Source organism: Schistocerca gregaria, chromosome 8 (genome assembly GCF_023897955.1).
Source record: "Schistocerca gregaria isolate iqSchGreg1 chromosome 8, iqSchGreg1.2, whole genome shotgun sequence".
Lineage (NCBI taxonomy): Eukaryota > Metazoa > Arthropoda > Insecta > Orthoptera > Acrididae > Schistocerca > Schistocerca gregaria.
In genome coordinates this window covers 110,387,423-110,413,616 of record NC_064927.1, presented here as the reverse complement: position 1 = coordinate 110,413,616, position 26,194 = coordinate 110,387,423, and the positions used below count along the sequence as shown (strand labels likewise).

The 26,194-nt window shown below is 51.7% G+C and overlaps 51 non-coding genes across 51 annotated transcripts; 33 read left to right on the top strand and 18 right to left on the bottom strand.

The window, feature by feature from the left end:
* Nucleotides 1–499: 499 nt before the first annotated feature.
* Nucleotides 500–571, bottom strand: Trnad-guc (transfer RNA aspartic acid (anticodon GUC)). Its single transcript has one exon. It is a non-coding gene; the product is annotated as a tRNA-Asp (tRNA).
* A 732-nt stretch (nt 572–1,303) lies between these two features.
* Nucleotides 1,304–1,376, top strand: Trnar-acg (transfer RNA arginine (anticodon ACG)). The gene has a single exon. It is a non-coding gene; the product is annotated as a tRNA-Arg (tRNA).
* A 590-nt stretch (nt 1,377–1,966) lies between these two features.
* Nucleotides 1,967–2,038, bottom strand: Trnad-guc (transfer RNA aspartic acid (anticodon GUC)). Its single transcript has one exon. It is a non-coding gene; the product is annotated as a tRNA-Asp (tRNA).
* Nucleotides 2,039–2,770: 732 nt separating this feature from the next.
* Nucleotides 2,771–2,843, top strand: Trnar-acg (transfer RNA arginine (anticodon ACG)). Its single transcript has one exon. It is a non-coding gene; the product is annotated as a tRNA-Arg (tRNA).
* Nucleotides 2,844–3,129: 286 nt separating this feature from the next.
* Trnam-cau (transfer RNA methionine (anticodon CAU)) lies at nt 3,130–3,201 on the top strand. The gene has a single exon. It is a non-coding gene; the product is annotated as a tRNA-Met (tRNA).
* Nucleotides 3,202–3,433: 232 nt separating this feature from the next.
* Nucleotides 3,434–3,505, bottom strand: Trnad-guc (transfer RNA aspartic acid (anticodon GUC)). The gene has a single exon. It is a non-coding gene; the product is annotated as a tRNA-Asp (tRNA).
* A 732-nt stretch (nt 3,506–4,237) lies between these two features.
* On the top strand, nt 4,238–4,310 carry Trnar-acg (transfer RNA arginine (anticodon ACG)). The gene has a single exon. It is a non-coding gene; the product is annotated as a tRNA-Arg (tRNA).
* A 286-nt stretch (nt 4,311–4,596) lies between these two features.
* Trnam-cau (transfer RNA methionine (anticodon CAU)) lies at nt 4,597–4,668 on the top strand. Its single transcript has one exon. It is a non-coding gene; the product is annotated as a tRNA-Met (tRNA).
* Nucleotides 4,669–4,900: 232 nt separating this feature from the next.
* Trnad-guc (transfer RNA aspartic acid (anticodon GUC)) lies at nt 4,901–4,972 on the bottom strand. The gene has a single exon. It is a non-coding gene; the product is annotated as a tRNA-Asp (tRNA).
* Nucleotides 4,973–5,704: 732 nt separating this feature from the next.
* Trnar-acg (transfer RNA arginine (anticodon ACG)) lies at nt 5,705–5,777 on the top strand. Its single transcript has one exon. It is a non-coding gene; the product is annotated as a tRNA-Arg (tRNA).
* Nucleotides 5,778–6,063: 286 nt separating this feature from the next.
* On the top strand, nt 6,064–6,135 carry Trnam-cau (transfer RNA methionine (anticodon CAU)). The gene has a single exon. It is a non-coding gene; the product is annotated as a tRNA-Met (tRNA).
* A 232-nt stretch (nt 6,136–6,367) lies between these two features.
* On the bottom strand, nt 6,368–6,439 carry Trnad-guc (transfer RNA aspartic acid (anticodon GUC)). Its single transcript has one exon. It is a non-coding gene; the product is annotated as a tRNA-Asp (tRNA).
* A 732-nt stretch (nt 6,440–7,171) lies between these two features.
* Trnar-acg (transfer RNA arginine (anticodon ACG)) lies at nt 7,172–7,244 on the top strand. Its single transcript has one exon. It is a non-coding gene; the product is annotated as a tRNA-Arg (tRNA).
* A 286-nt stretch (nt 7,245–7,530) lies between these two features.
* On the top strand, nt 7,531–7,602 carry Trnam-cau (transfer RNA methionine (anticodon CAU)). Its single transcript has one exon. It is a non-coding gene; the product is annotated as a tRNA-Met (tRNA).
* Nucleotides 7,603–7,834: 232 nt separating this feature from the next.
* On the bottom strand, nt 7,835–7,906 carry Trnad-guc (transfer RNA aspartic acid (anticodon GUC)). Its single transcript has one exon. It is a non-coding gene; the product is annotated as a tRNA-Asp (tRNA).
* Nucleotides 7,907–8,638: 732 nt separating this feature from the next.
* Nucleotides 8,639–8,711, top strand: Trnar-acg (transfer RNA arginine (anticodon ACG)). Its single transcript has one exon. It is a non-coding gene; the product is annotated as a tRNA-Arg (tRNA).
* Nucleotides 8,712–8,997: 286 nt separating this feature from the next.
* Trnam-cau (transfer RNA methionine (anticodon CAU)) lies at nt 8,998–9,069 on the top strand. The gene has a single exon. It is a non-coding gene; the product is annotated as a tRNA-Met (tRNA).
* Nucleotides 9,070–9,301: 232 nt separating this feature from the next.
* Trnad-guc (transfer RNA aspartic acid (anticodon GUC)) lies at nt 9,302–9,373 on the bottom strand. The gene has a single exon. It is a non-coding gene; the product is annotated as a tRNA-Asp (tRNA).
* Nucleotides 9,374–10,105: 732 nt separating this feature from the next.
* Trnar-acg (transfer RNA arginine (anticodon ACG)) lies at nt 10,106–10,178 on the top strand. Its single transcript has one exon. It is a non-coding gene; the product is annotated as a tRNA-Arg (tRNA).
* A 286-nt stretch (nt 10,179–10,464) lies between these two features.
* Trnam-cau (transfer RNA methionine (anticodon CAU)) lies at nt 10,465–10,536 on the top strand. Its single transcript has one exon. It is a non-coding gene; the product is annotated as a tRNA-Met (tRNA).
* A 232-nt stretch (nt 10,537–10,768) lies between these two features.
* Nucleotides 10,769–10,840, bottom strand: Trnad-guc (transfer RNA aspartic acid (anticodon GUC)). The gene has a single exon. It is a non-coding gene; the product is annotated as a tRNA-Asp (tRNA).
* A 732-nt stretch (nt 10,841–11,572) lies between these two features.
* On the top strand, nt 11,573–11,645 carry Trnar-acg (transfer RNA arginine (anticodon ACG)). Its single transcript has one exon. It is a non-coding gene; the product is annotated as a tRNA-Arg (tRNA).
* Nucleotides 11,646–11,931: 286 nt separating this feature from the next.
* Trnam-cau (transfer RNA methionine (anticodon CAU)) lies at nt 11,932–12,003 on the top strand. Its single transcript has one exon. It is a non-coding gene; the product is annotated as a tRNA-Met (tRNA).
* A 232-nt stretch (nt 12,004–12,235) lies between these two features.
* On the bottom strand, nt 12,236–12,307 carry Trnad-guc (transfer RNA aspartic acid (anticodon GUC)). The gene has a single exon. It is a non-coding gene; the product is annotated as a tRNA-Asp (tRNA).
* A 554-nt stretch (nt 12,308–12,861) lies between these two features.
* On the top strand, nt 12,862–12,934 carry Trnar-acg (transfer RNA arginine (anticodon ACG)). Its single transcript has one exon. It is a non-coding gene; the product is annotated as a tRNA-Arg (tRNA).
* Nucleotides 12,935–13,220: 286 nt separating this feature from the next.
* Trnam-cau (transfer RNA methionine (anticodon CAU)) lies at nt 13,221–13,292 on the top strand. The gene has a single exon. It is a non-coding gene; the product is annotated as a tRNA-Met (tRNA).
* Nucleotides 13,293–13,524: 232 nt separating this feature from the next.
* On the bottom strand, nt 13,525–13,596 carry Trnad-guc (transfer RNA aspartic acid (anticodon GUC)). The gene has a single exon. It is a non-coding gene; the product is annotated as a tRNA-Asp (tRNA).
* Nucleotides 13,597–14,328: 732 nt separating this feature from the next.
* Nucleotides 14,329–14,401, top strand: Trnar-acg (transfer RNA arginine (anticodon ACG)). The gene has a single exon. It is a non-coding gene; the product is annotated as a tRNA-Arg (tRNA).
* A 286-nt stretch (nt 14,402–14,687) lies between these two features.
* On the top strand, nt 14,688–14,759 carry Trnam-cau (transfer RNA methionine (anticodon CAU)). The gene has a single exon. It is a non-coding gene; the product is annotated as a tRNA-Met (tRNA).
* A 232-nt stretch (nt 14,760–14,991) lies between these two features.
* On the bottom strand, nt 14,992–15,063 carry Trnad-guc (transfer RNA aspartic acid (anticodon GUC)). The gene has a single exon. It is a non-coding gene; the product is annotated as a tRNA-Asp (tRNA).
* Nucleotides 15,064–15,617: 554 nt separating this feature from the next.
* Nucleotides 15,618–15,690, top strand: Trnar-acg (transfer RNA arginine (anticodon ACG)). Its single transcript has one exon. It is a non-coding gene; the product is annotated as a tRNA-Arg (tRNA).
* Nucleotides 15,691–15,976: 286 nt separating this feature from the next.
* On the top strand, nt 15,977–16,048 carry Trnam-cau (transfer RNA methionine (anticodon CAU)). The gene has a single exon. It is a non-coding gene; the product is annotated as a tRNA-Met (tRNA).
* Nucleotides 16,049–16,280: 232 nt separating this feature from the next.
* Trnad-guc (transfer RNA aspartic acid (anticodon GUC)) lies at nt 16,281–16,352 on the bottom strand. Its single transcript has one exon. It is a non-coding gene; the product is annotated as a tRNA-Asp (tRNA).
* A 732-nt stretch (nt 16,353–17,084) lies between these two features.
* Nucleotides 17,085–17,157, top strand: Trnar-acg (transfer RNA arginine (anticodon ACG)). The gene has a single exon. It is a non-coding gene; the product is annotated as a tRNA-Arg (tRNA).
* Nucleotides 17,158–17,443: 286 nt separating this feature from the next.
* On the top strand, nt 17,444–17,515 carry Trnam-cau (transfer RNA methionine (anticodon CAU)). Its single transcript has one exon. It is a non-coding gene; the product is annotated as a tRNA-Met (tRNA).
* Nucleotides 17,516–17,747: 232 nt separating this feature from the next.
* On the bottom strand, nt 17,748–17,819 carry Trnad-guc (transfer RNA aspartic acid (anticodon GUC)). The gene has a single exon. It is a non-coding gene; the product is annotated as a tRNA-Asp (tRNA).
* Nucleotides 17,820–18,551: 732 nt separating this feature from the next.
* Trnar-acg (transfer RNA arginine (anticodon ACG)) lies at nt 18,552–18,624 on the top strand. Its single transcript has one exon. It is a non-coding gene; the product is annotated as a tRNA-Arg (tRNA).
* A 286-nt stretch (nt 18,625–18,910) lies between these two features.
* Trnam-cau (transfer RNA methionine (anticodon CAU)) lies at nt 18,911–18,982 on the top strand. Its single transcript has one exon. It is a non-coding gene; the product is annotated as a tRNA-Met (tRNA).
* A 232-nt stretch (nt 18,983–19,214) lies between these two features.
* Trnad-guc (transfer RNA aspartic acid (anticodon GUC)) lies at nt 19,215–19,286 on the bottom strand. Its single transcript has one exon. It is a non-coding gene; the product is annotated as a tRNA-Asp (tRNA).
* Nucleotides 19,287–20,018: 732 nt separating this feature from the next.
* On the top strand, nt 20,019–20,091 carry Trnar-acg (transfer RNA arginine (anticodon ACG)). The gene has a single exon. It is a non-coding gene; the product is annotated as a tRNA-Arg (tRNA).
* A 590-nt stretch (nt 20,092–20,681) lies between these two features.
* Trnad-guc (transfer RNA aspartic acid (anticodon GUC)) lies at nt 20,682–20,753 on the bottom strand. The gene has a single exon. It is a non-coding gene; the product is annotated as a tRNA-Asp (tRNA).
* A 732-nt stretch (nt 20,754–21,485) lies between these two features.
* Nucleotides 21,486–21,558, top strand: Trnar-acg (transfer RNA arginine (anticodon ACG)). The gene has a single exon. It is a non-coding gene; the product is annotated as a tRNA-Arg (tRNA).
* A 286-nt stretch (nt 21,559–21,844) lies between these two features.
* Nucleotides 21,845–21,916, top strand: Trnam-cau (transfer RNA methionine (anticodon CAU)). Its single transcript has one exon. It is a non-coding gene; the product is annotated as a tRNA-Met (tRNA).
* A 232-nt stretch (nt 21,917–22,148) lies between these two features.
* Nucleotides 22,149–22,220, bottom strand: Trnad-guc (transfer RNA aspartic acid (anticodon GUC)). Its single transcript has one exon. It is a non-coding gene; the product is annotated as a tRNA-Asp (tRNA).
* Nucleotides 22,221–22,952: 732 nt separating this feature from the next.
* Trnar-acg (transfer RNA arginine (anticodon ACG)) lies at nt 22,953–23,025 on the top strand. The gene has a single exon. It is a non-coding gene; the product is annotated as a tRNA-Arg (tRNA).
* Nucleotides 23,026–23,311: 286 nt separating this feature from the next.
* Trnam-cau (transfer RNA methionine (anticodon CAU)) lies at nt 23,312–23,383 on the top strand. The gene has a single exon. It is a non-coding gene; the product is annotated as a tRNA-Met (tRNA).
* A 232-nt stretch (nt 23,384–23,615) lies between these two features.
* Nucleotides 23,616–23,687, bottom strand: Trnad-guc (transfer RNA aspartic acid (anticodon GUC)). The gene has a single exon. It is a non-coding gene; the product is annotated as a tRNA-Asp (tRNA).
* A 732-nt stretch (nt 23,688–24,419) lies between these two features.
* On the top strand, nt 24,420–24,492 carry Trnar-acg (transfer RNA arginine (anticodon ACG)). Its single transcript has one exon. It is a non-coding gene; the product is annotated as a tRNA-Arg (tRNA).
* A 286-nt stretch (nt 24,493–24,778) lies between these two features.
* Trnam-cau (transfer RNA methionine (anticodon CAU)) lies at nt 24,779–24,850 on the top strand. The gene has a single exon. It is a non-coding gene; the product is annotated as a tRNA-Met (tRNA).
* A 232-nt stretch (nt 24,851–25,082) lies between these two features.
* Nucleotides 25,083–25,154, bottom strand: Trnad-guc (transfer RNA aspartic acid (anticodon GUC)). Its single transcript has one exon. It is a non-coding gene; the product is annotated as a tRNA-Asp (tRNA).
* Nucleotides 25,155–25,886: 732 nt separating this feature from the next.
* Trnar-acg (transfer RNA arginine (anticodon ACG)) lies at nt 25,887–25,959 on the top strand. The gene has a single exon. It is a non-coding gene; the product is annotated as a tRNA-Arg (tRNA).
* The last annotated feature ends 235 nt before the right edge of the window (nt 25,960–26,194 follow it).

Genomic DNA, 26,194 nt, shown 5'->3' with positions numbered 1-26,194 from the left:
TGCATGTCGACGCGATCGTGGTAAATATCGCTGCCTGCAAGCGTCAGCGTAGCGTCAGTCGAGCAAAGTCGAGACAAGTCAAGCTGAGAGCTGTACGAGATGATACGCAACTAAGGACAGGCGTGTGAAAGCGACGCAGGCAACACTTTCCAAGTGTCCCTCTTCACTTAGCGAAGAGACAGAGCATCAACGCACAGCAGAGTGGCGCAGTGGAAGCGTGCTGGGCCCATAACCCAGAGGTCCGTTGATCGAAACCACGCTCTGCTAAAATTATTTTATTTGCAGACTGTGCCGAGCTCGATTATTACGCCCAGAGCGACTGCTGGGGTGTTTTGATTCAGATTCAACAGCAAACCTCGTAATTCTCCTCGTGTGAAGAATGCGAGAACCACTTCCTAAATTGTAGCTTTTGTTTATGTTTTTGCACCACCTATACTCCTTGATCTTCCGACCCACGCACGAGCAACACTCTAGCAGGTTTGTGAGATAAAAATCGCATCTCCCCGGCGGGGAATCGAACCCCGGTCTCCCGCGTGACAGGCGGGGATACTAACCACTATACTACCGAGGATGAGCTGTAGGCAGTTGCCAGTGTGATAGACACATGGTGCTAATAGCCGCCAACGTCCTTCACTAAGTTCGGCGGGTGATAGTGCTGCAACTAAAAATCGGATATGCCGCCTGGCGGGGAATCGGACCGCGGTCTCCCGCGTGACAGGCGGGGATACTAACCACTATACTACCGAGGAAGACGCAGCTAGTGTCTCGAATACACAATTATGTAACTCAAATAGCTGATACATCTGAAAACTAGCCTCCTGTTGCTGTCACAGAATGCTGCTACGAAATAAAATTATGCTCACCGTGAGGCTCGAATTCACAATCCCGGCATTGCTCACGGCTACTGCTTATAGGTACCGTGGGCTAACCAACTGCGCCATTGGGACTACAACCCAGTGCTCTCAGTTTGCGCTATTCACTTTGCTGTAAACCAGTGGTGCACACAGAAACATATGATCGCCACCTGATGCCATACGAATGCTTCGTGCTATTCTTGTTTCATATGCTACGCTTACATGCACATCAACGGGCTCTGGTCGTCGAGAAAACGCAGCAAATAGCGCGCCTTGCCTTCCGCTACCTGTCGAACAGTGAACGCAGATGTGTGGCAAGCTCTAAGCTCTGCAGGCGCACTGTGGCCACGCAGCTGAACGAGAGCTACCTTCCTTGGGAGCTTGCTGAGCCATGGAGAACACGTGTCTTAGCGAAGTGCCCTTGTCTAGTAATCGAAACTGCTGCCAGTGGCTCTGTGGCGCAACGGATAACGCGTCTGACTACGGATCAGAAGATTCCAGGTTCGAATCCTGGCAGAGTCGGTATTTTGTTAGTTGCGACGCGTAGCTGGGCAGTGGATTTCGTATGTCGCCGCATCGTGGAGTGCTTTGTTACTCCTGTGCATCTCGCAGCTGCATGTCGACGCGATCGTGGTAAATATCGCTGCCTGCAAGCGTCAGCGTAGCGTCAGTCGAGCAAAGTCGAGACAAGTCAAGCTGAGAGCTGTACGAGATGATACGCAACTAAGGACAGGCGTGTGAAAGCGACGCAGGCAACACTTTCCAAGTGTCCCTCTTCACTTAGCGAAGAGACAGAGCATCAACGCACAGCAGAGTGGCGCAGTGGAAGCGTGCTGGGCCCATAACCCAGAGGTCCGTTGATCGAAACCACGCTCTGCTAAAATTATTTTATTTGCAGACTGTGCCGAGCTCGATTATTACGCCCAGAGCGACTGCTGGGGTGTTTTGATTCAGATTCAACAGCAAACCTCGTAATTCTCCTCGTGTGAAGAATGCGAGAACCACTTCCTAAATTGTAGCTTTTGTTTATGTTTTTGCACCACCTATACTCCTTGATCTTCCGACCCACGCACGAGCAACACTCTAGCAGGTTTGTGAGATAAAAATCGCATCTCCCCGGCGGGGAATCGAACCCCGGTCTCCCGCGTGACAGGCGGGGATACTAACCACTATACTACCGAGGATGAGCGGTAGGCAGTTGCCAGTGTGATAGACACATGGTGCTAATAGCCGCCAACGTCCTTCACTAAGTTCGGCGGGTGATAGTGCTGCAACTAAAAATCGGATATGCCGCCTGGCGGGGAATCGGACCGCGGTCTCCCGCGTGACAGGCGGGGATACTAACCACTATACTACCGAGGAAGACGCAGCTAGTGTCTCGAATACACAATTATGTAACTCAAATAGCTGATACATCTGAAAACTAGCCTCCTGTTGCTGTCACAGAATGCTGCTACGAAATAAAATTATGCTCACCGTGAGGCTCGAATTCACAATCCCGGCATTGCTCACGGCTACTGCTTATAGGTACCGTGGGCTAACCAACTGCGCCACTGGGACTACAACCCAGTGCTCTCAGTTTGCGCTATTCACTTTGCTGTAAACCAGTGGTGCACACAGAAACATATGATCGCCACCTGATGCCATACGAATGCTTCGTGCTATTCTTGTTTCATATGCTACGCTTACATGCACATCAACGGGCTCTGGTCGTCGAGAAAACGCAGCAAATAGCGCGCCTTGCCTTCCGCTACCTGTCGAACAGTGAACGCAGATGTGTGGCAAGCTCTAAGCTCTGCAGGCGCACTGTGGCCACGCAGCTGAACGAGAGCTACCTTCCTTGGGAGCTTGCTGAGCCATGGAGAACACGTGTCTTAGCGAAGTGCCCTTGTCTAGTAATCGAAACTGCTGCCAGTGGCTCTGTGGCGCAACGGATAACGCGTCTGACTACGGATCAGAAGATTCCAGGTTCGAATCCTGGCAGAGTCGGTATTTTGTTAGTTGCGACGCGTAGCTGGGCAGTGGATTTCGTATGTCGCCGCATCGTGGAGTGCTTTGTTACTCCTGTGCATCTCGCAGCTGCATGTCGACGCGATCGTGGTAAATATCGCTGCCTGCAAGCGTCAGCGTAGCGTCAGTCGAGCAAAGTCGAGACAAGTCAAGCTGAGAGCTGTACGAGATGATACGCAACTAAGGACAGGCGTGTGAAAGCGACGCAGGCAACACTTTCCAAGTGTCTCTCTTCACGTAGCGAAGAGACAGAGCATCAACGCACAGCAGAGTGGCGCAGTGGAAGCGTGCTGGGCCCATAACCCAGAGGTCCGTGGATCGAAACCACGCTCTGCTAAAATTATTTTATTTGCAGACTGTGCCGAGCTCGATTATTACGCCCAGAGCGACTGCTGGGGTGTTTTGATTCAGATTCAACAGCAAACCTCGTAATTCTCCTCGTGTGAAGAATGCGAGAACCACTTCCTAAATTGTAGCCTTTGTTTATGTTTTTGCACCACCTATACTCCTTGATCTTCCGACCCACGCACGAGCAACACTCTAGCAGGTTTGTGAGATAAAAATCGCATCTCCCCGGCGGGGAATCGAACCCCGGGCTCCCGCGTGACAGGCGGGGATACTAACCACTATACTACCGAGGATGAGCTGTAGGCAGTTGCCAGTGTGATAGACACATGGTGCTAATAGCCGCCAACGTCCTTCACTAAGTTCGGCGGGTGATAGTGCTGCAACTAAAAATCGGATATGCCGCCTGGCGGGGAATCGGACCGCGGTCTCCCGCGTGACAGGCGGGGATACTAACCACTATACTACCGAGGAAGACGCAGCTAGTGTCTCGAATACACAATTATGTAACTCAAATAGCTGATACATCTGAAAACTAGCCTCCTGTTGCTGTCACAGAATGCTGCTACGAAATAAAATTATGCTCACCGTGAGGCTCGAATTCACAATCCCGGCATTGCTCACGGCTACTGCTTACAGGTACCGTGGGCTAACCAACTGCGCCACTGGGACTACAACCCAGTGCTCTCAGTTTGCGCTATTCACTTTGCTGTAAACCAGTGGTGCACACAGAAACATATGATCGCCACCTGATGCCATACGAATGCTTCGTGCTATTCTTGTTTCATATGCTACGCTTACATGCACATCAACGGGCTCTGGTCGTCGAGAAAACGCAGCAAATAGCGCGCCTTGCCTTCCGCTACCTGTCGAACAGTGAACGCAGATGTGTGGCAAGCTCTAAGCTCTGCAGGCGCACTGTGGCCACGCAGCTGAACGAGAGCTACCTTCCTTGGGAGCTTGCTGAGCCATGGAGAACACGTGTCTTAGCGAAGTGCCCTTGTCTAGTAATCGAAACTGCTGCCAGTGGCTCTGTGGCGCAACGGATAACGCGTCTGACTACGGATCAGAAGATTCCAGGTTCGAATCCTGGCAGAGTCGGTATTTTGTTAGTTGCGACGCGTAGCTGGGCAGTGGATTTCGTATGTCGCTGCATCGTGGAGTGCTTTGTTACTCCTGTGCATCTCGCAGCTGCATGTCGACGCGATCGTGGTAAATATCGCTGCCTGCAAGCGTCAGCGTAGCGTCAGTCGAGCAAAGTCGAGACAAGTCAAGCTGAGAGCTGTACGAGATGATACGCTACTAAGGACAGGCGTGTGAAAGCGACGCAGGCAACACTTTCCAAGTGTCTCTCTTCACGTAGCGAAGAGACAAAGCATCAACGCACAGCAGAGTGGCGCAGTGGAAGCGTGCTGGGCCCATAACCCAGAGGTCCGTGGATCGAAACCACGCTCTGCTAAAATTATTTTATTTGCAGACTGTGCCGAGCTCGATTATTACGCCCAGAGCGACTGCTGGGGTGTTTTGATTCAGATTCAACAGCAAACCTCGTAATTCTCCTCGTGTGAAGAATGCGAGAACCACTTCCTAAATTGTAGCCTTTGTTTATGTTTTTGCACCACCTATACTCCTTGATCTTCCGACCCACGCACGAGCAACACTCTAGCAGGTTTGTGAGATAAAAATCGCATCTCCCCGGCGGGGAATCGAACCCCGGTCTCCCGCGTGACAGGCGGGGATACTAACCACTATACTACCGAGGATGAGCTGTAGGCAGTTGCCAGTGTGATAGACACATGGTGCTAATAGCCGCCAACGTCCTTCACTAAGTTCGGCGGGTGATAGTGCTGCAACTAAAAATCGGGTATGCCGCCTGGCGGGGAATCGGACCGCGGTCTCCCGCGTGACAGGCGGGGATACTAACCACTATACTACCGAGGAAGACGCAGCTAGTGTCTCGAATACACAATTATGTAACTCAAATAGCTGATACATCTGAAAACTAGCCTCCTGTTGCTGTCACAGAATGCTGCTACGAAATAAAATTATGCCCACCGTGAGGCTCGAATTCACAATCCCGGCATTGCTCACGGCTACTGCTTATAGGTACCGTGGGCTAACCAACTGCGCCACTGGGACTACAACCCAGTGCTCTCAGTTTGCGCTATTCACTTTGCTGTAAACCAGTGGTGCACACAGAAACATATGATCGCCACCTGATGCCATACGAATGCTTCGTGCTATTCTTGTTTCATATGCTACGCTTACATGCACATCAACGGGCTCTGGTCGTCGAGAAAACGCAGCAAATAGCGCGCCTTGCCTTCCGCTACCTGTCGAACAGTGAACGCAGATGTGTGGCAAGCTCTAAGCTCTGCAGGCGCACTGTGGCCACGCAGCTGAACGAGAGCTACCTTCCTTGGGAGCTTGCTGAGCCATGGAGAACACGTGTCTTAGCGAAGTGCCCTTGTCTAGTAATCGAAACTGCTGCCAGTGGCTCTGTGGCGCAACGGATAACGCGTCTGACTACGGATCAGAAGATTCCAGGTTCGAATCCTGGCAGAGTCGGTATTTTGTTAGTTGCGACGCGTAGCTGGGCAGTGGATTTCGTATGTCGCCGCATCGTGGAGTGCTTTGTTACTCCTGTGCATCTCGCAGCTGCATGTCGACGCGATCGTGGTAAATATCGCTGCCTGCAAGCGTCAGCGTAGCGTCAGTCGAGCAAAGTCGAGACAAGTCAAGCTGAGAGCTGTACGAGATGATACGCAACTAAGGACAGGCGTGTGAAAGCGACGCAGGCAACACTTTCCAAGTGTCTCTCTTCACGTAGCGAAGAGACAAAGCATCAACGCACAGCAGAGTGGCGCAGTGGAAGCGTGCTGGGCCCATAACCCAGAGGTCCGTGGATCGAAACCACGCTCTGCTAAAATTATTTTATTTGCAGACTGTGCCGAGCTCGATTATTACGCCCAGAGCGACTGCTGGGGTGTTTTGATTCAGATTCAACAGCAAACCTCGTAATTCTCCTCGTGTGAAGAATGCGAGAACCACTTCCTAAATTGTAGCCTTTGTTTATGTTTTTGCACCACCTATACTCCTTGATCTTCCGACCCACGCACGAGCAACACTCTAGCAGGTTTGTGAGATAAAAATCGCATCTCCCCGGCGGGGAATCGAACCCCGGTCTCCCGCGTGACAGGCGGGGATACTAACCACTATACTACCGAGGATGAGCTGTAGGCAGTTGCCAGTGTGATAGACACATGGTGCTAATAGCCGCCAACGTCCTTCACTAAGTTCGGCGGGTGATAGTGCTGCAACTAAAAATCGGATATGCCGCCTGGCGGGGAATCGGACCGCGGTCTCCCGCGTGACAGGCGGGGATACTAACCACTATACTACCGAGGAAGACGCAGCTAGTGTCTCGAATACACAATTATGTAACTCAAATAGCTGATACATCTGAAAACTAGCCTCCTGTTGCTGTCACAGAATGCTGCTACGAAATAAAATTATGCTCACCGTGAGGCTCGAATTCACAATCCCGGCATTGCTCACGGCTACTGCTTATAGGTACCGTGGGCTAACCAACTGCGCCACTGGGACTACAACCCAGTGCTCTCAGTTTGCGCTATTCACTTTGCTGTAAACCAGTGGTGCACACAGAAACATATGATCGCCACCTGATGCCATACGAATGCTTCGTGCTATTCTTGTTTCATATGCTACGCTTACATGCACATCAACGGGCTCTGGTCGTCGAGAAAACGCAGCAAATAGCGCGCCTTGCCTTCCGCTACCTGTCGAACAGTGAACGCAGATGTGTGGCAAGCTCTAAGCTCTGCAGGCGCACTGTGGCCACGCAGCTGAACGAGAGCTACCTTCCTTGGGAGCTTGCTGAGCCATGGAGAACACGTGTCTTAGCGAAGTGCCCTTGTCTAGTAATCGAAACTGCTGCCAGTGGCTCTGTGGCGCAACGGATAACGCGTCTGACTACGGATCAGAAGATTCCAGGTTCGAATCCTGGCAGAGTCGGTATTTTGTTAGTTGCGACGCGTAGCTGGGCAGTGGATTTCGTATGTCGCCGCATCGTGGAGTGCTTTGTTACTCCTGTGCATCTCGCAGCTGCATGTCGACGCGATCGTGGTAAATATCGCTGCCTGCAAGCGTCAGCGTAGCGTCAGTCGAGCAAAGTCGAGACAAGTCAAGCTGAGAGCTGTACGAGATGATACGCAACTAAGGACAGGCGTGTGAAAGCGACGCAGGCAACACTTTCCAAGTGTCTCTCTTCACGTAGCGAAGAGACAAAGCATCAACGCACAGCAGAGTGGCGCAGTGGAAGCGTGCTGGGCCCATAACCCAGAGGTCCGTGGATCGAAACCACGCTCTGCTAAAATTATTTTATTTGCAGACTGTGCCGAGCTCGATTATTACGCCCAGAGCGACTGCTGGGGTGTTTTGATTCAGATTCAACAGCAAACCTCGTAATTCTCCTCGTGTGAAGAATGCGAGAACCACTTCCTAAATTGTAGCCTTTGTTTATGTTTTTGCACCACCTATACTCCTTGATCTTCCGACCCACGCACGAGCAACACTCTAGCAGGTTTGTGAGATAAAAATCGCATCTCCCCGGCGGGGAATCGAACCCCGGTCTCCCGCGTGACAGGCGGGGATACTAACCACTATACTACCGAGGATGAGCTGTAGGCAGTTGCCAGTGTGATAGACACATGGTGCTAATAGCCGCCAACGTCCTTCACTAAGTTCGGCGGGTGATAGTGCTGCAACTAAAAATCGGATATGCCGCCTGGCGGGGAATCGGACCGCGGTCTCCCGCGTGACAGGCGGGGATACTAACCACTATACTACCGAGGAAGACGCAGCTAGTGTCTCGAATACACAATTATGTAACTCAAATAGCTGATACATCTGAAAACTAGCCTCCTGTTGCTGTCACAGAATGCTGCTACGAAATAAAATTATGCTCACCGTGAGGCTCGAATTCACAATCCCGGCATTGCTCACGGCTACTGCTTATAGGTACCGTGGGCTAACCAACTGCGCCACTGGGACTACAACCCAGTGCTCTCAGTTTGCGCTATTCACTTTGCTGTAAACCAGTGGTGCACACAGAAACATATGATCGCCACCTGATGCCATACGAATGCTTCGTGCTATTCTTGTTTCATATGCTACGCTTACATGCACATCAACGGGCTCTGGTCGTCGAGAAAACGCAGCAAATAGCGCGCCTTGCCTTCCGCTACCTGTCGAACAGTGAACGCAGATGTGTGGCAAGCTCTAAGCTCTGCAGGCGCACTGTGGCCACGCAGCTGAACGAGAGCTACCTTCCTTGGGAGCTTGCTGAGCCATGGAGAACACGTGTCTTAGCGAAGTGCCCTTGTCTAGTAATCGAAACTGCTGCCAGTGGCTCTGTGGCGCAACGGATAACGCGTCTGACTACGGATCAGAAGATTCCAGGTTCGAATCCTGGCAGAGTCGGTATTTTGTTAGTTGCGACGCGTAGCTGGGCAGTGGATTTCGTATGTCGCTGCATCGTGGAGTGCTTTGTTACTCCTGTGCATCTCGCAGCTGCATGTCGACGCGATCGTGGTAAATATCGCTGCCTGCAAGCGTCAGCGTAGCGTCAGTCGAGCAAAGTCGAGACAAGTCAAGCTGAGAGCTGTACGAGATGATACGCTACTAAGGACAGGCGTGTGAAAGCGACGCAGGCAACACTTTCCAAGTGTCTCTCTTCACGTAGCGAAGAGACAAAGCATCAACGCACAGCAGAGTGGCGCAGTGGAAGCGTGCTGGGCCCATAACCCAGAGGTCCGTGGATCGAAACCACGCTCTGCTAAAATTATTTTATTTGCAGACTGTGCCGAGCTCGATTATTACGCCCAGAGCGACTGCTGGGGTGTTTTGATTCAGATTCAACAGCAAACCTCGTAATTCTCCTCGTGTGAAGAATGCGAGAACCACTTCCTAAATTGTAGCCTTTGTTTATGTTTTTGCACCACCTATACTCCTTGATCTTCCGACCCACGCACGAGCAACACTCTAGCAAGTTTGTGAGATAAAAATCGCATCTCCCCGGCGGGGAATCGAACCCCGGTCTCCCGCGTGACAGGCGGGGATACTAACCACTATACTACCGAGGATGAGCTGTAGGCAGTTGCCAGTGTGATAGACACATGGTGCTAATAGCCGCCAACGTCCTTCACTAAGTTCGGCGGGTGATAGTGCTGCAACTAAAAATCGGATATGCCGCCTGGCGGGGAATCGGACCGCGGTCTCCCGCGTGACAGGCGGGGATACTAACCACTATACTACCGAGGAAGACGCAGCTAGTGTCTCGAATACACAATTATGTAACTCAAATAGCTGATACATCTGAAAACTAGCCTCCTGTTGCTGTCACAGAATGCTGCTACGAAATAAAATTATGCTCACCGTGAGGCTCGAATTCACAATCCCGGCATTGCTCACGGCTACTGCTTATAGGTACCGTGGGCTAACCAACTGCGCCACTGGGACTACAACCCAGTGCTCTCAGTTTGCGCTATTCACTTTGCTGTAAACCAGTGGTGCACACAGAAACATATGATCGCCACCTGATGCCATACGAATGCTTCGTGCTATTCTTGTTTCATATGCTACGCTTACATGCACATCAACGGGCTCTGGTCGTCGAGAAAACGCAGCAAATAGCGCGCCTTGCCTTCCGCTACCTGTCGAACAGTGAACGCAGATGTGTGGCAAGCTCTAAGCTCTGCAGGCGCACTGTGGCCACGCAGCTGAACGAGAGCTACCTTCCTTGGGAGCTTGCTGAGCCATGGAGAACACGTGTCTTAGCGAAGTGCCCTTGTCTAGTAATCGAAACTGCTGCCAGTGGCTCTGTGGCGCAACGGATAACGCGTCTGACTACGGATCAGAAGATTCCAGGTTCGAATCCTGGCAGAGTCGGTATTTTGTTAGTTGCGACGCGTAGCTGGGCAGTGGATTTCGTATGTCGCTGCATCGTGGAGTGCTTTGTTACTCCTGTGCATCTCGCAGCTGCATGTCGACGCGATCGTGGTAAATATCGCTGCCTGCAAGCGTCAGCGTAGCGTCAGTCGAGCAAAGTCGAGACAAGTCAAGCTGAGAGCTGTACGAGATGATACGCAACTAAGGACAGGCGTGTGAAAGCGACGCAGGCAACACTTTCCAAGTGTCTCTCTTCACGTAGCGAAGAGACAAAGCATCAACGCACAGCAGAGTGGCGCAGTGGAAGCGTGCTGGGCCCATAACCCAGAGGTCCGTGGATCGAAACCACGCTCTGCTAAAATTATTTTATTTGCAGACTGTGCCGAGCTCGATTATTACGCCCAGAGCGACTGCTGGGGTGTTTTGATTCAGATTCAACAGCAAACCTCGTAATTCTCCTCGTGTGAAGAATGCGAGAACCACTTCCTAAATTGTAGCCTTTGTTTATGTTTTTGCACCACCTATACTCCTTGATCTTCCGACCCACGCACGAGCAACACTCTAGCAGGTTTGTGAGATAAAAATCGCATCTCCCCGACGGGGAATCGAACCCCGGTCTCCCGCGTGACAGGCGGGGATACTAACCACTATACTACCGAGGATGAGCTGTAGGCAGTTGCCAGTGTGATAGACACATGGTGCTAATAGCCGCCAACGTCCTTCACTAAGTTCGGCGGGTGATAGTGCTGCAACTAAAAATCGGATATGCCGCCTGGCGGGGAATCGGACCGCGGTCTCCCGCGTGACAGGCGGGGATACTAACCACTATACTACCGAGGAAGACGCAGCTAGTGTCTCGAATACACAATTATGTAACTCAAATAGCTGATACATCTGAAAACTAGCCTCCTGTTGCTGTCACAGAATGCTGCTACGAAATAAAATTATGCTCACCGTGAGGCTCGAATTCACAATCCCGGCATTGCTCACGGCTACTGCTTATAGGTACCGTGGGCTAACCAACTGCGCCACTGGGACTACAACCCAGTGCTCTCAGTTTGCGCTATTCACTTTGCTGTAAACCAGTGGTGCACACAGAAACATATGATCGCCACCTGATGCCATACGAATGCTTCGTGCTATTCTTGTTTCATATGCTACGCTTACATGCACATCAACGGGCTCTGGTCGTCGAGAAAACGCAGCAAATAGCGCGCCTTGCCTTCCGCTACCTGTCGAACAGTGAACGCAGATGTGTGGCAAGCTCTAAGCTCTGCAGGCGCACTGTGGCCACGCAGCTGAACGAGAGCTACCTTCCTTGGGAGCTTGCTGAGCCATGGAGAACACGTGTCTTAGCGAAGTGCCCTTGTCTAGTAATCGAAACTGCTGTCAGTGGCTCTGTGGCGCAACGGATAACGCGTCTGACTACGGATCAGAAGATTCCAGGTTCGAATCCTGGCAGAGTCGGTATTTTGTTAGTTGCGACGCGTAGCTGGGCAGTGGATTTCGTATGTCGCCGCATCGTGGAGTGCTTTGTTACTCCTGTGCATCTCGCAGCTGCATGTCGACGCGATCGTGGTAAATATCGCTGCCTGCAAGCGTCAGCGTAGCGTCAGTCGAGCAAAGTCGAGACAAGTCAAGCTGAGAGCTGTACGAGATGATACGCAACTAAGGACAGGCGTGTGAAAGCGACGCAGGCAACACTTTCCAAGTGTCTCTCTTCACGTAGCGAAGAGACAAAGCATCAACGCACAGCAGAGTGGCGCAGTGGAAGCGTGCTGGGCCCATAACCCAGAGGTCCGTGGATCGAAACCACGCTCTGCTAAAATTATTTTATTTGCAGACTGTGCCGAGCTCGATTATTACGCCCAGAGCGACTGCTGGGGTGTTTTGATTCAGATTCAACAGCAAACCTCGTAATTCTCCTCGTGTGAAGAATGCGAGAACCACTTCCTAAATTGTAGCCTTTGTTTATGTTTTTGCACCACCTATACTCCTTGATCTTCCGACCCACGCACGAGCAACACTCTAGCAGGTTTGTGAGATAAAAATCGCATCTCCCCGGCGGGGAATCGAACCCCGGTCTCCCGCGTGACAGGCGGGGATACTAACCACTATACTACCGAGGAAGACGCAGCTAGTGTCTCGAATACACAATTATGTAACTCAAATAGCTGATACATCTGAAAACTAGCCTCCTGTTGCTGTCACAGAATGCTGCTACGAAATAAAATTATGCTCACCGTGAGGCTCGAATTCACAATCCCGGCATTGCTCACGGCTACTGCTTATAGGTACCGTGGGCTAACCAACTGCGCCACTGGGACTACAACCCAGTGCTCTCAGTTTGCGCTATTCACTTTGCTGTAAACCAGTGGTGCACACAGAAACATATGATCGCCACCTGATGCCATACGAATGCTTCGTGCTATTCTTGTTTCATATGCTACGCTTACATGCACATCAACGGGCTCTGGTCGTCGAGAAAACGCAGCAAATAGCGCGCCTTGCCTTCCGCTACCTGTCGAACAGTGAACGCAGATGTGTGGCAAGCTCTAAGCTCTGCAGGCGCACTGTGGCCACGCAGCTGAACGAGAGCTACCTTCCTTGGGAGCTTGCTGAGCCATGGAGAACACGTGTCTTAGCGAAGTGCCCTTGTCTAGTAATCGAAACTGCTGCCAGTGGCTCTGTGGCGCAACGGATAACGCGTCTGACTACGGATCAGAAGATTCCAGGTTCGAATCCTGGCAGAGTCGGTATTTTGTTAGTTGCGACGCGTAGCTGGGCAGTGGATTTCGTATGTCGCCGCATCGTGGAGTGCTTTGTTACTCCTGTGCATCTCGCAGCTGCATGTCGACGCGATCGTGGTAAATATCGCTGCCTGCAAGCGTCAGCGTAGCGTCAGTCGAGCAAAGTCGAGACAAGTCAAGCTGAGAGCTGTACGAGATGATACGCAACTAAGGACAGGCGTGTGAAAGCGACGCAGGCAACACTTTCCAAGTGTCTCTCTTCACGTAGCGAAGAGACAAAGCATCAACGCACAGCAGAGTGGCGCAGTGGAAGCGTGCTGGGCCCATAACCCAGAGGTCCGTGGATCGAAACCACGCTCTGCTAAAATTATTTTATTTGCAGACTGTGCCGAGCTCGATTATTACGCCCAGAGCGACTGCTGGGGTGTTTTGATTCAGATTCAACAGCAAACCTCGTAATTCTCCTCGTGTGAAGAATGCGAGAACCACTTCCTAAATTGTAGCCTTTGTTTATGTTTTTGCACCACCTATACTCCTTGATCTTCCGACCCACGCACGAGCAACACTCTAGCAGGTTTGTGAGATAAAAATCGCATCTCCCCGGCGGGGAATCGAACCCCGGTCTCCCGCGTGACAGGCGGGGATACTAACCACCATACTACCGAGGATGAGCTGTAGGCAGTTGCCAGTGTGATAGACACATGGTGCTAATAGCCGCCAACGTCCTTCACTAAGTTCGGCGGGTGATAGTGCTGCAACTAAAAATCGGATATGCCGCCTGGCGGGGAATCGGACCGCGGTCTCCCGCGTGACAGGCGGGGATACTAACCACTATACTACCGAGGAAGACGCAGCTAGTGTCTCGAATACACAATTATGTAACTCAAATAGCTGATACATCTGAAAACTAGCCTCCTGTTGCTGTCACAGAATGCTGCTACGAAATAAAATTATGCTCACCGTGAGGCTCGAATTCACAATCCCGGCATTGCTCACGGCTACTGCTTATAGGTACCGTGGGCTAACCAACTGCGCCACTGGGACTACAACCCAGTGCTCTCAGTTTGCGCTATTCACTTTGCTGTAAACCAGTGGTGCACACAGAAACATATGATCGCCACCTGATGCCATACGAATGCTTCGTGCTATTCTTGTTTCATATGCTACGCTTACATGCACATCAACGGGCTCTGGTCGTCGAGAAAACGCAGCAAATAGCGCGCCTTGCCTTCCGCTACCTGTCGAACAGTGAACGCAGATGTGTGGCAAGCTCTAAGCTCTGCAGGCGCACTGTGGCCACGCAGCTGAACGAGAGCTACCTTCCTTGGGAGCTTGCTGAGCCATGGAGAACACGTGTCTTAGCGAAGTGCCCTTGTCTAGTAATCGAAACTGCTGCCAGTGGCTCTGTGGCGCAACGGATAACGCGTCTGACTACGGATCAGAAGATTCCAGGTTCGAATCCTGGCAGAGTCGCTATTTTGTTAGTTGCGACGCGTAGCTGGGCAGTGGATTTCGTATGTCGCCGCATCGTGGAGTGCTTTGTTACTCCTGTGCATCTCGCAGCTGCATGTCGACGCGATCGTGGTAAATATCGCTGCCTGCAAGCGTCAGCGTAGCGTCAGTCGAGCAAAGTCGAGACAAGTCAAGCTGAGAGCTGTACGAGATGATACGCAACTAAGGACAGGCGTGTGAAAGCGACGCAGGCAACACTTTCCAAGTGTCTCTCTTCACGTAGCGAAGAGACAAAGCATCAACGCACAGCAGAGTGGCGCAGTGGAAGCGTGCTGGGCCCATAACCCAGAGGTCCGTGGATCGAAACCACGCTCTGCTAAAATTATTTTATTTGCAGACTGTGCCGAGCTCGATTATTACGCCCAGAGCGACTGCTGGGGTGTTTTGATTCAGATTCAACAGCAAACCTCGTAATTCTCCTCGTGTGAAGAATGCGAGAACCACTTCCTAAATTGTAGCCTTTGTTTATGTTTTTGCACCACCTATACTCCTTGATCTTCCGACCCACGCACGAGCAACACTCTAGCAGGTTTGTGAGATAAAAATCGCATCTCCCCGGCGGGGAATCGAACCCCGGTCTCCCGCGTGACAGGCGGGGATACTAACCACTATACTACCGAGGAAGACGCAGCTAGTGTCTCGAATACACAATTATGTAACTCAAATAGCTGATACATCTGAAAACTAGCCTCCTGTTGCTGTCACAGAATGCTGCTACGAAATAAAATTATGCTCACCGTGAGGCTCGAATTCACAATCCCGGCATTGCTCACGGCTACTGCTTATAGGTACCGTGGGCTAACCAACTGCGCCACTGGGACTACAACCCAGTGCTCTCAGTTTGCGCTATTCACTTTGCTGTAAACCAGTGGTGCACACAGAAACATATGATCGCCACCTGATGCCATACGAATGCTTCGTGCTATTCTTGTTTCATATGCTACGCTTACATGCACATCAACGGGCTCTGGTCGTCGAGAAAACGCAGCAAATAGCGCGCCTTGCCTTCCGCTACCTGTCGAACAGTGAACGCAGATGTGTGGCAAGCTCTAAGCTCTGCAGGCGCACTGTGGCCACGCAGCTGAACGAGAGCTACCTTCCTTGGGAGCTTGCTGAGCCATGGAGAACACGTGTCTTAGCGAAGTGCCCTTGTCTAGTAATCGAAACTGCTGCCAGTGGCTCTGTGGCGCAACGGATAACGCGTCTGACTACGGATCAGAAGATTCCAGGTTCGAATCCTGGCAGAGTCGGTATTTTGTTAGTTGCGACGCGTAGCTGGGCAGTGGATTTCGTATGTCGCCGCATCGTGGAGTGCTTTGTTACTCCTGTGCATCTCGCAGCTGCATGTCGACGCGATCGTGGTAAATATCGCTGCCTGCAAGCGTCAGCGTAGCGTCAGTCGAGCAAAGTCGAGACAAGTCAAGCTGAGAGCTGTACGAGATGATACGCAACTAAGGACAGGCGTGTGAAAGCGACGCAGGCAACACTTTCCAAGTGTCTCTCTTCACGTAGCGAAGAGACAAAGCATCAACGCACAGCAGAGTGGCGCAGTGGAAGCGTGCTGGGCCCATAACCCAGAGGTCCGTGGATCGAAACCACGCTCTGCTAAAATTATTTTATTTGCAGACTGTGCCGAGCTCGATTATTACGCCCAGAGCGACTGCTGGGGTGTTTTGATTCAGATTCAACAGCAAACCTCGTAATTCTCCTCGTGTGAAGAATGCGAGAACCACTTCCTAAATTGTAGCCTTTGTTTATGTTTTTGCACCACCTATACTCCTTGATCTTCCGACCCACGCACGAGCAACACTCTAGCAGGTTTGTGAGATAAAAATCGCATCTCCCCGGCGGGGAATCGAACCCCGGTCTCCCGCGTGACAGGCGGGGATACTAACCACCATACTACCGAGGATGAGCTGTAGGCAGTTGCCAGTGTGATAGACACATGGTGCTAATAGCCGCCAACGTCCTTCACTAAGTTCGGCGGGTGATAGTGCTGCAACTAAAAATCGGATATGCCGCCTGGCGGGGAATCGGACCGCGGTCTCCCGCGTGACAGGCGGGGATACTAACCACTATACTACCGAGGAAGACGCAGCTAGTGTCTCGAATACACAATTATGTAACTCAAATAGCTGATACATCTGAAAACTAGCCTCCTGTTGCTGTCACAGAATGCTGCTACGAAATAAAATTATGCTCACCGTGAGGCTCGAATTCACAATCCCGGCATTGCTCACGGCTACTGCTTATAGGTACCGTGGGCTAACCAACTGCGCCACTGGGACTACAACCCAGTGCTCTCAGTTTGCGCTATTCACTTTGCTGTAAACCAGTGGTGCACACAGAAACATATGATCGCCACCTGATGCCATACGAATGCTTCGTGCTATTCTTGTTTCATATGCTACGCTTACATGCACATCAACGGGCTCTGGTCGTCGAGAAAACGCAGCAAATAGCGCGCCTTGCCTTCCGCTACCTGTCGAACAGTGAACGCAGATGTGTGGCAAGCTCTAAGCTCTGCAGGCGCACTGTGGCCACGCAGCTGAACGAGAGCTACCTTCCTTGGGAGCTTGCTGAGCCATGGAGAACACGTGTCTTAGCGAAGTGCCCTTGTCTAGTAATCGAAACTGCTGCCAGTGGCTCTGTGGCGCAACGGATAACGCGTCTGACTACGGATCAGAAGATTCCAGGTTCGAATCCTGGCAGAGTCGGTATTTTGTTAGTTGCGACGCGTAGCTGGGCAGTGGATTTCGTATGTCGCCGCATCGTGGAGTGCTTTGTTACTCCTGTGCATCTCGCAGCTGCATGTCGACGCGATCGTGGTAAATATCGCTGCCTGCAAGCGTCAGCGTAGCGTCAGTCGAGCAAAGTCGAGACAAGTCAAGCTGAGAGCTGTACGAGATGATACGCAACTAAGGACAGGCGTGTGAAAGCGACGCAGGCAACACTTTCCAAGTGTCTCTCTTCACGTAGCGAAGAGACAAAGCATCAACGCACAGCAGAGTGGCGCAGTGGAAGCGTGCTGGGCCCATAACCCAGAGGTCCGTGGATCGAAACCACGCTCTGCTAAAATTATTTTATTTGCAGACTGTGCCGAGCTCGATTATTACGCCCAGAGCGACTGCTGGGGTGTTTTGATTCAGATTCAACAGCAAACCTCGTAATTCTCCTCGTGTGAAGAATGCGAGAACCACTTCCTAAATTGTAGCCTTTGTTTATGTTTTTGCACCACCTATACTCCTTGATCTTCCGACCCACGCACGAGCAACACTCTAGCAGGTTTGTGAGATAAAAATCGCATCTCCCCGGCGGGGAATCGAACCCCGGTCTCCCGCGTGACAGGCGGGGATACTAACCACCATACTACCGAGGATGAGCTGTAGGCAGTTGCCAGTGTGATAGACACATGGTGCTAATAGCCGCCAACGTCCTTCACTAAGTTCGGCGGGTGATAGTGCTGCAACTAAAAATCGGATATGCCGCCTGGCGGGGAATCGGACCGCGGTCTCCCGCGTGACAGGCGGGGATACTAACCACTATACTACCGAGGAAGACGCAGCTAGTGTCTCGAATACACAATTATGTAACTCAAATAGCTGATACATCTGAAAACTAGCCTCCTGTTGCTGTCACAGAATGCTGCTACGAAATAAAATTATGCTCACCGTGAGGCTCGAATTCACAATCCCGGCATTGCTCACGGCTACTGCTTATAGGTACCGTGGGCTAACCAACTGCGCCACTGGGACTACAACCCAGTGCTCTCAGTTTGCGCTATTCACTTTGCTGTAAACCAGTGGTGCACACAGAAACATATGATCGCCACCTGATGCCATACGAATGCTTCGTGCTATTCTTGTTTCATATGCTACGCTTACATGCACATCAACGGGCTCTGGTCGTCGAGAAAACGCAGCAAATAGCGCGCCTTGCCTTCCGCTACCTGTCGAACAGTGAACGCAGATGTGTGGCAAGCTCTAAGCTCTGCAGGCGCACTGTGGCCACGCAGCTGAACGAGAGCTACCTTCCTTGGGAGCTTGCTGAGCCATGGAGAACACGTGTCTTAGCGAAGTGCCCTTGTCTAGTAATCGAAACTGCTGCCAGTGGCTCTGTGGCGCAACGGATAACGCGTCTGACTACGGATCAGAAGATTCCAGGTTCGAATCCTGGCAGAGTCGCTATTTTGTTAGTTGCGACGCGTAGCTGGGCAGTGGATTTCGTATGTCGCCGCATCGTGGAGTGCTTTGTTACTCCTGTGCATCTCGCAGCTGCATGTCGACGCGATCGTGGTAAATATCGCTGCCTGCAAGCGTCAGCGTAGCGTCAGTCGAGCAAAGTCGAGACAAGTCAAGCTGAGAGCTGTACGAGATGATACGCAACTAAGGACAGGCGTGTGAAAGCGACGCAGGCAACACTTTCCAAGTGTCTCTCTTCACGTAGCGAAGAGACAGAGCATCAACGCACAGCAGAGTGGCGCAGTGGAAGCGTGCTGGGCCCATAACCCAGAGGTCCGTGGATCGAAACCACGCTCTGCTAAAATTATTTTATTTGCAGACTGTGCCGAGCTCGATTATTACGCCCAGAGCGACTGCTGGGGTGTTTTGATTCAGATTCAACAGCAAACCTCGTAATTCTCCTCGTGTGAAGAATGCGAGAACCACTTCCTAAATTGTAGCTTTTGTTTATGTTTTTGCACCACCTATACTCCTTGATCTTCCGACCCACGCACGAGCAACACTCTAGCAGGTTTGTGAGATAAAAATCGCATCTCCCCGGCGGGGAATCGAACCCCGGGCTCCCGCGTGACAGGCGGGGATACTAACCACTATACTACCGAGGATAAGCTGTAGGCAGTTGCCAGTGTGATAGACACATGGTGCTAATAGCCGCCAACGTCCTTCACTAAGTTCGGCGGGTGATAGTGCTGCAACTAAAAATCGGATATGCCGCCTGGCGGGGAATCGGACCGCGGTCTCCCGCGTGACAGGCGGGGATACTAACCACTATACTACCGAGGAAGACGCAGCTAGTGTCTCGAATACACAATTATGTAACTCAAATAGCTGATACATCTGAAAACTAGCCTCCTGTTGCTGTCACAGAATGTTGCTACGAAATAAAATTATGCTCACCGTGAGGCTCGAATTCACAATCCCGGCATTGCTCACGGCTACTGCTTATAGGTACCGTGGGCTAACCAACTGCGCCACTGGGACTACAACCCAGTGCTCTCAGTTTGCGCTATTCACTTTGCTGTAAACCAGTGGTGCACACAGAAACATATGATCGCCACCTGATGCCATACGAATGCTTCGTGCTATTCTTGTTTCATATGCTACGCTTACATGCACATCAACGGGCTCTGGTCGTCGAGAAAACGCAGCAAATAGCGCGCCTTGCCTTCCGCTACCTGTCGAACAGTGAACGCAGATGTGTGGCAAGCTCTAAGCTCTGCAGGCGCACTGTGGCCACGCAGCTGAACGAGAGCTACCTTCCTTGGGAGCTTGCTGAGCCATGGAGAACACGTGTCTTAGCGAAGTGCCCTTGTCTAGTAATCGAAACTGCTGCCAGTGGCTCTGTGGCGCAACGGATAACGCGTCTGACTACGGATCAGAAGATTCCAGCTTCGAATCCTGGCAGAGTCGGTATTTTGTTAGTTGCGACGCGTAGCTGGGCAGTGGATTTCGTATGTCGCCGCATCGTGGAGTGCTTTGTTACTCCTGTGCATCTCGCAGCTGCATGTCGACGCGATCGTGGTAAATATCGCTGCCTGCAAGCGTCAGCGTAGCGTCAGTCGAGCAAAGTCGAGACAAGTCAAGCTGAGAGCTGTACGAGATGATACGCAACTAAGGACAGGCGTGTGAAAGCGACGCAGGCAACACTTTCCAAGTGTCTCTCTTCACGTAGCGAAGAGACAGAGCATCACCGCACAGCAGAGTGGGGCAGTGGAAGCGTGCTGGGCCCATAACCCAGAGGTCCGTGGATCGAAACCACGCTCTGCTAAAATTATTTTATTTGCAGACTGTGCCGAGCTCGATTATTACGCCCAGAGCGACTGCTGGGGTGTTTTGATTCAGATTCAACAGCAAACCTCGTAATTCTCCTCGAGTGAAGAATGCGAGAACCACTTCCTAAATTGTAGCCTTTGTTTATGTTTTTGCACCACCTATACTCCTTGATCTTCCGACCCACGCACGAGCAACACTCTAGCAGGTTTGTGAGATAAAAATCGCATCTCCCCGGCGGGGAATCGAACCCCGGTCTCCCGCGTGACAGGCGGGGATACTAACCACTATACTACCGAGGATGAGCTGTAGGCAGTTGCCAGTGTGATAGACACATGGTGCTAATAGCCGCCAACGTCCTTCACTAAGTTCGGCGGGTGATAGTGCTGCAACTAAAAATCGGATATGCCGCCTGGCGGGGAATCGGACCGCGGTCTCCCGCGTGACAGGCGGGGATACTAACCACTATACTACCGAGGAAGACGCAGCTAGTGTCTCGAATACACAATTATGTAACTCAAATAGCTGATACATCTGAAAACTAGCCTCCTGTTGCTGTCACAGAATGCTGCTACGAAATAAAATTATGCTCACCGTGAGGCTCGAATTCACAATCCCGGCATTGCTCACGGCTACTGCTTATAGGTACCGTGGGCTAACCAACTGCGCCACTGGGACTACAACCCAGTGCTCTCAGTTTGCGCTATTCACTTGGCTGTAAACCAGTGGTGCACACAGAAACATATGATCGCCACCTGATGCCATACGAATGCTTCGTGCTATTCTTGTTTCATATGCTACGCTTACATGCACATCAACGGGCTCTGGTCGTCGAGAAAACGCAGCAAATAGCGCGCCTTGCCTTCCGCTACCTGTCGAACAGTGAACGCAGATGTGTGGCAAGCTCTAAGCTCTGCAGGCGCACTGTGGCCACGCAGCTGAACGAGAGCTACCTTCCTTGGGAGCTTGCTGAGCCATGGAGAACACGTGTCTTAGCGAAGTGCCCTTGTCTAGTAATCGAAACTGCTGCCAGTGGCTCTGTGGCGCAACGGATAACGCGTCTGACTACGGATCAGAAGATTCCAGGTTCGAATCCTGGCAGAGTCGGTATTTTGTTAGTTGCGACGCGTAGCTGGGCAGTGGATTTCGTATGTCGCCGCATCGTGGAGTGCTTTGTTACTCCTGTGCATCTCGCAGCTGCATGTCGACGCGATCGTGGTAAATATCGCTGCCTGCAAGCGTCAGCGTAGCGTCAGTCGAGCAAAGTCGAGACAAGTCAAGCTGAGAGCTGTACGAGATGATACGCAACTAAGGACAGGCGTGTGAAAGCGACGCAGGCAACACTTTCCAAGTGTCTCTCTTCACGTAGCGAAGAGACAGAGCATCACCGCACAGCAGAGTGGCGCAGTGGAAGCGTGCTGGGCCCATAACCCAGAGGTCCGTGGATCGAAACCACGCTCTGCTAAAATTATTTTATTAGCAGACTGTGCCGAGCTCGATTATTACGCCCAGAGCGACTGCTGGGGTGTTTTGATTCAGATTCAACAGCAAACCTCGTAATTCTCCTCGTGTGAAGAATGCGAGAACCACTTCCTAAATTGTAGCCTTTGTTTATGTTTTTGCACCACCTATACTCCTTGATCTTCCGACCCACGCACGAGCAACACTCTAGCAGGTTTGTGAGATAAAAATCGCATCTCCCCGGCGGGGAATCGAACCCCGGTCTCCCGCGTGACAGGCGGGGATACTAACCACTATACTACCGAGGATGAGCTGTAGGCAGTTGCCAGTGTGATAGACACATGGTGCTAATAGCCGCCAACGTCCTTCACTAAGTTCGGCGGGTGATAGTGCTGCAACTAAAAATCGGATATGCCGCCTGGCGGGGAATCGGACCGCGGTCTCCCGCGTGACAGGCGGGGATACTAACCACTATACTACCGAGGAAGACGCAGCTAGTGTCTCGAATACACAATTATGTAACTCAAATAGCTGATACATCTGAAAACTAGCCTCCTGTTGCTGTCACAGAATGCTGCTACGAAATAAAATTATGCTCACCGTGAGGCTCGAATTCACAATCCCGGCATTGCTCACGGCTACTGCTTATAGGTACCGTGGGCTAACCAACTGCGCCACTGGGACTACAACCCAGTGCTCTCAGTTTGCGCTATTCACTTTGCTGTAAACCAGTGGTGCACACAGAAACATATGATCGCCACCTGATGCCATACGAATGCTTCGTGCTATTCTTGTTTCATATGCTACGCTTACATGCACATCAACGGGCTCTGGTCGTCGAGAAAACGCAGCAAATAGCGCGCCTTGCCTTCCGCTACCTGTCGAACAGTGAACGCAGATGTGTGGCAAGCTCTAAGCTCTGCAGGCGCACTGTGGCCACGCAGCTGAACGAGAGCTACCTTCCTTGGGAGCTTGCTGAGCCATGGAGAACACGTGTCTTAGCGAAGTGCCCTTGTCTAGTAATCGAAACTGCTGCCAGTGGCTCTGTGGCGCAACGGATAACGCGTCTGACTACGGATCAGAAGATTCCAGGTTCGAATCCTGGCAGAGTCGGTATTTTGTTAGTTGCGACGCGTAGCTGGGCAGTGGATTTCGTATGTCGCCGCATCGTGGAGTGCTTTGTTACTCCTGTGCATCTCGCAGCTGCATGTCGACGCGATCGTGGTAAATATCGCTGCCTGCAAGCGTCAGCGTAGCGTCAGTCGAGCAAAGTCGAGACAAGTCAAGCTGAGAGCTGTACGAGATGATACGCAACTAAGGACAGGCGTGTGAAAGCGACGCAGGCAACACTTTCCAAGTGTCTCTCTTCACGTAGCGAAGAGACAGAGCATCACCGCACAGCAGAGTGGCGCAGTGGAAGCGTGCTGGGCCCATAACCCAGAGGTCCGTGGATCGAAACCACGCTCTGCTAAAATTATTTTATTTGCAGACTGTGCCGAGCTCGATTATTACGCCCAGAGCGACTGCTGGGGTGTTTTGATTCAGATTCAACAGCAAACCTCGTAATTCTCCTCGTGTGAAGAATGCGAGAACCACTTCCTAAATTGTAGCCTTTGTTTATGTTTTTGCACCACCTATACTCCTTGATCTTCCGACCCACGCACGAGCAACACTCTAGCAGGTTTGTGAGATAAAAATCGCATCTCCCCGGCGGGGAATCGAACCCCGGTCTCCCGCGTGACAGGCGGGGATACTAACCACTATACTACCGAGGATGAGCTGTAGGCAGTTGCCAGTGTGATAGACACATGGTGCTAATAGCCGCCAACATCCTTCACTAAGTTCGGCGGGTGATAGTGCTGCAACTAAAAATCGGATATGCCGCCTGGCGGGGAATCGGACCGCGGTCTCCCGCGTGACAGGCGGGGATACTAACCACTATACTACCGAGGAAGACGCAGCTAGTGTCTCGAATACACAATTATGTAACTCAAATAGCTGATACATCTGAAAACTAGCCTCCTGTTGCTGTCACAGAATGCTGCTACGAAATAAAATTATGCTCACCGTGAGGCTCGAATTCACAATCCCGGCATTGCTCACGGCTACTGCTTATAGGTACCGTGGGCTAACCAACTGCGCCACTGGGACTACAACCCAGTGCTCTCAGTTTGCGCTATTCACTTTGCTGTAAACCAGTGGTGCACACAGAAACATATGATCGCCACCTGATGCCATACGAATGCTTCGTGCTATTCTTGTTTCATATGCTACGCTTACATGCACATCAACGGGCTCTGGTCGTCGAGAAAACGCAGCAAATAGCGCGCCTTGCCTTCCGCTACCTGTCGAACAGTGAACGCAGATGTGTGGCAAGCTCTAAGCTCTGCAGGCGCACTGTGGCCACGCAGCTGAACGAGAGCTACCTTCCTTGGGAGCTTGCTGAGCCATGGAGAACACGTGTCTTAGCGAAGTGCCCTTGTCTAGTAATCGAAACTGCTGCCAGTGGCTCTGTGGCGCAACGGATAACGCGTCTGACTACGGATCAGAAGATTCCAGGTTCGAATCCTGGCAGAGTCGGTATTTTGTTAGTTGCGACGCGTAGCTGGGCAGTGGATTTCGTATGTCGCCGCATCGTGGAGTGCTTTGTTACTCCTGTGCATCTCGCAGCTGCATGTCGACGCGATCGTGGTAAATATCGCTGCCTGCAAGCGTCAGCGTAGCGTCAGTCGAGCAAAGTCGAGACAAGTCAAGCTGAGAGCTGTACGAGATGATACGCAACTAAGGACAGGCGTGTGAAAGCGACGCAGGCAACACTTTCCAAGTGTCTCTCTTCACGTAGCGAAGAGACAGAGCATCAACGCACAGCAGAGTGGCGCAGTGGAAGCGTGCTGGGCCCATAACCCAGAGGTCCGTGGATCGAAACCACGCTCTGCTAAAATTATTTTATTTGCAGACTGTGCCGAGCTCGATTATTACGCCCAGAGCGACTGCTGGGGTGTTTTGATTCAGATTCAACAGCAAACCTCGTAATTCTCCTCGTGTGAAGAATGCGAGAACCACTTCCTAAATTGTAGCTTTTGTTTATGTTTTTGCACCACCTATACTCCTTGATCTTCCGACCCACGCACGAGCAACACTCTAGCAGGTTTGTGAGATAAAAATCGCATCTCCCCGGCGGGGAATCGAACCCCGGGCTCCCGCGTGACAGGCGGGGATACTAACCACTATACTACCGAGGATGAGCTGTAGGCAGTTGCCAGTGTGATAGACACATGGTGCTAATAGCCGCCAACGTCCTTCACTAAGTTCGGCGGGTGATAGTGCTGCAACTAAAAATCGGATATGCCGCCTGGCGGGGAATCGGACCGCGGTCTCCCGCGTGACAGGCGGGGATACTAACCACTATACTACCGAGGAAGACGCAGCTAGTGTCTCGAATACACAATTATGTAACTCAAATAGCTGATACATCTGAAAACTAGCCTCCTGTTGCTGTCACAGAATGCTGCTACGAAATAAAATTATGCTCACCGTGAGGCTCGAATTCACAATCCCGGCATTGCTCACGGCTACTGCTTATAGGTACCGTGGGCTAACCAACTGCGCCACTGGGACTACAACCCAGTGCTCTCAGTTTGCGCTATTCACTTGGCTGTAAACCAGTGGTGCACACAGAAACATATGATCGCCACCTGATGCCATACGAATGCTTCGTGCTATTCTTGTTTCATATGCTACGCTTACATGCACATCAACGGGCTCTGGTCGTCGAGAAAACGCAGCAAATAGCGCGCCTTGCCTTCCGCTACCTGTCGAACAGTGAACGCAGATGTGTGGCAAGCTCTAAGCTCTGCAGGCGCACTGTGGCCACGCAGCTGAACGAGAGCTACCTTCCTTGGGAGCTTGCTGAGCCATGGAGAACACGTGTCTTAGCGAAGTGCCCTTGTCTAGTAATCGAAACTGCTGCCAGTGGCTCTGTGGCGCAACGGATAACGCGTCTGACTACGGATCAGAAGATTCCAGGTTCGAATCCTGGCAGAGTCGGTATTTTGTTAGTTGCGACGCGTAGCTGGGCAGTGGATTTCGTATGTCGCCGCATCGTGGAGTGCTTTGTTACTCCTGTGCATCTCGCAGCTGCATGTCGACGCGATCGTGGTAAATATCGCTGCCTGCAAGCGTCAGCGTAGCGTCAGTCGAGCAAAGTCGAGACAAGTCAAGCTGAGAGCTGTACGAGATGATACGCAACTAAGGACAGGCGTGTGAAAGCGACGCAGGCAAC